Raw genomic sequence first — 6,923 nt, 5'->3', positions numbered from 1 at the left:
TAACTGGCATATTAACAAGAAAAAAAAAAAAAAAAAAAAAAAAAAAAGCTATTTGACATAAATAAACAGACATCAATTTGCTACAATTTTACAATAAAACTTTGTTCTAATATGTTCCAAATCTAAAAAATTGCATACTATCAAAACAATGGGCTCAATGCACGGTCACTTCCACGTTTTTCCTCAGGACCCTTACTTACATCAGGTGCTCTGCCAGAAGCCATTGTTCTTAACGAAGAGCTTTCAAAATGACCGAGGAGAAGGTGACTTTTCAGTTTACAAGAACTTCCCTGGATTGTTGTAAATGCTGTCCATCGCATTGCGAGTCTGCCAGCTGTGACAGCAAAACGGAGAAAGTCATTTTAAAGAGTTTCAAGTTACATCGACAACATTAAGGTGAGTATGGTGCTATCATTTTCTAGCAAATCTAGCTAATAAGGTTGGATAATGCTGCATGACTTTTGCACCGATTTGATCAGCATTTAAATAGAGTTTGGCTTTAAACGTCTTTGACTTTATTTTCATTGGTTTTATTACCCCTAATAGATAGTAGCAATAACAACAGAGCTTCGGAAAGTTAATCCACATTTGTTTGCATCTGTCATGTGGCTCTGATAGGTGTTTGCTTTGCTGTGATGAACGTCTTCACTTGATATAAAGTATTTTAAATACTGTACCTATTTTTAGATTGCCATATATCGTAATACACCTTAATTCTGACAGTTTATACTTCATTTTATAATCTTTTCCCTGAAGCTTGAATTGATTGTTTACATTTAATATAGCAGTTTTCCAGGCATCCCTTAAACAAACATGGCGAAGCTGTTCAGTAAAGAAAAAAAAAGAAAAAAAATTAAAGCTGCAAGCAGCGATGAATGGGCCCTCGCACCCAGGCTCACCGCCGACCAGTTGCTTCAGGGAGAGAGGGAACGGTGAGCAATATGCATTTAAAAAGGCAAACATAGAGGAATATGTCAAAGTTATTTATATGTGCCAAACCTGCTGCCAGCTGGCTATAACTGAATATTGGCATGTAGATGTCTTCAGGGCAGCACTTTTATCAAACATATGAAGTTTGATGCAGATTGAAAGTAGTATGTTTGAGTTACTATAAAGCATGACATTTCCTATTGCCAAAAGGTGGCGCTATGATTATAACTGAATATTGGCCTTTAGGTGTCTTCAGGTCATGACTCTTACCAAACATGTGAAGTTTGGTGCAGATTGGACATTGCATGTTTAAGTTAGTGTAAAACAAGTCATTTCCTGTTGCCAGCTGGTGGCGCTATAATTTTAACTGAATATTGGCCTTTTGATGTGTTTAGGCCAGGACTATTATAAAAGGTGTGAAGTTTGGGGCAGATAAGACATTGTATGCATGAGTTACAACAACTTCCTGTGTCATGGTATTAATAACATGCTTTAGTACTTAGTAAGTGTTGCTAGCATGTTTGACCATTATTCTAGCATGTTTAGCACACAATGGCATAATTTACAGTGTTGCTAAAAGTGCATCACTGTGTAAAACGTCACTTCCTGTTGTCAGTAGGTGGCTCTATAACTATAACCGAATGTGAGCATGTAGATGTCTTCAGGCCAGGACTGTAATCAAACATGTGAAGTTGGAGGCAGATTGGACATTGTATGCCGGAGTTACAACAACTTCCTTTTTGATGGAGTTAGTAGCATACTTTAGCACTTAGCTAAGTGTTGCTAACATGTTTAGCACACAATGGCATATTTTAATGTGTTGCTAATAGTGCATCACAGTGTAAAACATGTCACTTCCTGTTGCCAGCAGGTGGCGCTATGACTATAACCAAATACGGGAATGTATATGTGTTCAGGACAGGCCTCTTATCAAACTTGTAAAATTTGGGGCAGATTGGACACTGCATGCCTGAGTTACAGCAACTTCCTGTTTCACTGCATTACTAGCATGCTTTAGCCCTTAGCTAAGTGTTGCTAGCATTTTTTAGTATGCTTGTAGCATGCTGCCAGCATATTTATCACTTGTTGACACTTTTTAATATGCACCTAGGAGTCCATTACAGTGTTAAACATGTCACTTCCTGTTGCCAGCAGGTGGCGCTATGACTATATCTGAATATGAGCATGCAGATGTGTTCAGGACTGAACTCCTATGAAACGTGTGAAGTTTGGGGTAGATCGGACATTGCTTGCCTGAGTTACAGCAACTTCCTGTTTCATGGCGAAACATCAAACTTTGTCAGGCCCCTAGGGACACGCCCCTTGACGAAAACTCTAGATCTTCGCAATTTAACATCGCAAAGGCCTTATGATTACACTCAGCAAATTTGAAGACGATCCGATTAAAACTGTAGGAGGAGTTCGTCAAAGTACGAAGCCTGGAAATTGCAAAAACTGCACAAAAATCGAACAGGAAATTCAAAATAACGTACTTCCTGTTGGGTTTTGGATTTTGTACCAAGAGGCTTTTTTGTAGGCAATGGTGTGTTACACGTGTGTACCGATTTTCGTGCATGTACATAAAACGTAGCTCGAGGCGCACTCTTTTGAAATATTATAGGTGGCGCTATCGAGCCATTTTGCCACACCCACTTCTGAAACCCATATCAGATGTAAATTTTCGCCAGTTCTGACCCGTGTGCAAAGTTTCATGAGTTTTGGAGCATGTTTAGGCCCTCCAAAATGCAAGGAGAAAATGCGAGAAGGAGAAGGAGAAGGAGAAGAAGAAGAAGAAACGGAGCAATTCCAAGAGGGTCCTCGCCAGAAATGGTTAAGGGATAGGACATCCTTTTAAATTTTCCTGAACACACAGTGTATTGTGTTTGTAATATTATATAGATTATTAATTGTTCATAATTTAATTCAAAATGTTTATTTACAATGTAACAATTTAAAATGCAACTGAAAGTAATTCAAAATACATCTGAATTCAATTCAACATGTAACCCAATTTAATTATCTGCACAGATCGTTCCTCCTGTACATAACTGCACTGAAATGGAGCAGAGTTGGCACAAACCTTGAACAATGCTAAGTGTAAGAGAATTATCAAATACTTTAATGAATGACATATATAATTAATAAACTTTGATTAATAATATTAACATGCCCGTTGGTATGCCTAGAGAGTCAAGCCAGGGCCTGTCACTGGGATGGTGGTCCAGTTTGCAAGACTGAAAGAAACACTCACTGAGATAAGGAAAGAGTAGACTGTAAATGTATCACAGTCTAATATTGTTACATTATATTTTCATATCTTGCTATATTCATAATATACAGCGAGGAAAATAAGTATTTGAACACCCTGCTATTTTGCAAGTTCTCCCACTTAGAAATCATGGAGGGTCTGAAATTGTCATCATAGGTGCATGTCCACTGTGAGAGACATAATCTAAAAAAAATCCAGAAATCACAATGTATGATTTTTTAACTATTTATTTATATGATACAGCTGCAAATAAGTATTTGAACACCTGTCTATCAGCTAGAATTCTGACCCTCAAAGACCTGTTAGTCTGCCTTTAAAATGTCCACCTCCACTCCATTTATTATCCTAAATTAGATGCACCTGTTTGAGGTCGTTAGCTGCATAAAGACACCTGTCCACCCCATACAATCAGTAAGAATCCAACTACTAACATGGCCAAGACCAAAGAGCTGTCCAAAGACACTAGAGACAAAATTGTACACCTCCACAAGGCTGGAAAGGGCTACGGGACATTGCCAAGCAGCTTGGTGAAAAAGGTCCACTGTTGGAGCGATCATTAGAAAATGGAAGAAGCTAAACATGACTGTCAATCTCCCTCGGACTGGGGCTCCATGCAAGAGCTCACCTCGTGGGGTCTCAATGATCCTAAGAAAGGTGAGAAATCAGCCCAGAACTACACGGGAGGAGCTGGTCAATGACCTGAAAAGAGCTGGGACCACTGTTTCCAAGGTTACTGTTGGTAATACACGAAGACGTCATGGTTTGAAATCATGCATGGCACGGAAGGTTCCCCTGCTTAAACCAGCACATGTCCAGGCCCGACTTAAGTTTGCCAATGACCATTTGGATGATCCAGAGGAGTCATGGGAGAAAGTCATGTGGTCAGATGAGACCAAAATAGAACTTTTGGTCATAATTCCACTAAACGTGTTTGGAGGAAGAAGAATGATGAGTACCATCCCAAGAACACCATCCCTACTGTGAAGCATGGGGTGGTAGCATCATGCTTTGGGGTGTTTTTCTGCACATGGGACAGGGCGACTGCACTGTATTAAGGAGAGGATGACCGGGGCCATGTATTGCAAGATTTTGGGGAACAACCTCCTTCCCTCAGTTAGAGCATTGAAGATGGGTCGAGGCTGGGTCTTCCAACATGACAATGACCAAGCACACAGCCAGGATAACCAAGGAGTGGCTCTGTAAGAAGCATATCAAGGTTCTGGCGTGGCCTAGCCAGTCTCCAGACCTAAACCCAATAGAGAATCTTTGGAGGAGCTCAAACTCCGTGTTTCTCAGCGACAGGCCAGAAACCTGACTGATCTAGAGAAGATCTGTGTGGAGGAGGCCAAAATCCCTCCTGCAGTGTGTGCAAACCTGGTGAAAAACTACAGGAAACGTTTGACCTCTGTAATTGCAAACAAAGGCTACTGTACCAAATATTAACATTGATTTTCTCAGGTGTTCAAATACTTATTTGCAGCTGTATCATACAAATAAATAGTTAAAAAAATCATACATTGTGATTACTGGATTTTTTTTTTTAGATTATGTCTCTCACAGTGGACATGCACCTACGATGACAATTTCAGACCCCTCCATGATTTCTAAGTGGGAGAACTTGCAAAATAGCAGGGTGTTCAAATACTTATTTTCCTCACTGTATAACATGCCTATATGATTAGGCCTTGCAGAAAAAAGACAAATCACAATCATAGTGGAATTATGGTACTGTTCATAATGTATGCAACATTTTTATGGTCAATTTACCCTATACATATTTTTTTTTTTCTCAAGAGAACGCTTTGGTGTCACCAGCGAACTGCCTTCAAGTGGCAGAAGTGTGAAAAAAAAGACCATTACACTATCACAGTTATTAGTATTTAATGTGTTAGATACAGTGTAAAGGTTATGTAAATTACTAAGTTACTTATGTTTACATGTTATCAATGTTTATTATATTTACATGTTTAGATTACACTGGTGAGCAAGAAACAGTATTGAAGTTATATATATTTACATTTACATTTTTTATATAACAGTTTGTGCAAATAAAGACACTAATTAAAGTGTTGTGTGTAAGGCCAGATCTCTCTGTGGAAGGCCGACTGAAAGGTGGACCATGAAGAGGAAGAACTCAATGGCCGCAGAGATTGACACTGCCAAAATACATTTTAAATAATTATGATACAAATAATGCATGTAATGTATGCATCAACAGAGAAAAATAAATATAAATAACATTTACTTTCTCTTTCACAAACAATACAGTATCAATATTTACCATTGCATTGCTTGTTATTCCAAATTCACTCCTCATTATAGCTGTCCCTTGCTCTGGAACCATGTCGTGGCATGCAGGTTCACCAAGTTTCCACAAGTCCACTGGGTGTAAATTACAAATCTAGATGGGACTTGATCTAGATCTAGACATGTTTTCAGAATATACACACCGCAAAATCCAACAACAATGCAAGTTAGTTTCAACCTGAAGGTTACTTTAGTTAGCCCATTAAATGTAGCTGAACACTTACACATCTGTTAGTATATCAGTTTCATTACTATCCATACAAAAGGGGACAATTTGGCAAGTTTTTGTTGTGGTTTGCTTTAAAAATGGCTCAGGTTAATTAAACAGTAGAGAGCTGTCATTCTTGTTTTGTAAATAAATGTTACAGAAGAAAACATTTTGTAATTCTACTTTTTATTTGTTTATGAGTCACAAAGGGCCAGTTTCCTGGACAGGGTTTAAATTAAGCCAGGAGTAGGCTTAATCTAGAATAGTTAATCATGCTTTTATAAATGGCTTTCTGAAACACATTAAGTGTGGATTACTAACTCCTGGACTATGGACTCCTGAACTAAAACAAACTAGGTTGATTTAAAACCAACTGTGCTAATCTGAATTAGCATGACAGAGGTTGCCTATAAAACATGGAATGAACCAGTAAAAGCTTAAAATTGTGTGGAATTGAGAAGCAAATCCAAGGACACCAATAGAATGGTGGAACTATGATGTCACTGTCATCAAACATGGTCCAACACATCAGGGGCCTGTACCATGATGGTGGCTAAACAAACTCCGGGTTACAGGATTAGTTTTGAGTTGACAAAACCAAACCGATGCAATCAGGCTTAATTGGTACCATGAAGCAGCTCATCAACTTTCTCTGTCAACTCGGGCTTTGATCCTTAAGCTATGATTACTCACGGGCGCGTGCACATAAAAGAGTGACGTCGGCACCGAACAACCAATCGCGTTCAATATGGATAGAGCGAGAGCTGTATATTTTTCTGGAGGAGCAAGAAATAATTATTCAAAAGTATGAAGAATATAAACATGTGTTTCGAGCACGCAGTAATACTGTATCTGCTGCCAAAGCAAGAGAAGAGTGTTGGAAAAAGATCGCTGATTGCGTTAATGCGTAAATTAAACAAATATACATTCAATATTAATTAAAAATGATGTATGTGTGTGTGCGTGTATATGATGCCTTTACAATAAGGTTGTATTTGTTTAGAGAACGTAATGCAGCTAACATGAATTGACAATGAGCGATAGTTTTTCAGCATTTATTAATCTAATGTTAATTCCGTTAGTTGTTCAAGTTACTCATGTTACTTCACTGTGCGTTAGACGTATGTTAACAGTTAGTTTTATTTTAAAAATGTATTAATGCTTAAATTAAAATGTGTATATATGTATACTGTATGTATAAAGGTTTGT

Source organism: Onychostoma macrolepis, chromosome 15 (assembly GCF_012432095.1).
Source record: "Onychostoma macrolepis isolate SWU-2019 chromosome 15, ASM1243209v1, whole genome shotgun sequence".
In the NCBI taxonomy this organism is placed as follows: Eukaryota; Metazoa; Chordata; class Actinopteri; order Cypriniformes; family Cyprinidae; genus Onychostoma; species Onychostoma macrolepis.
The sequence above is the reverse complement of the archived record's forward strand: the minus strand, read 5'-3'. Positions refer to the sequence as shown.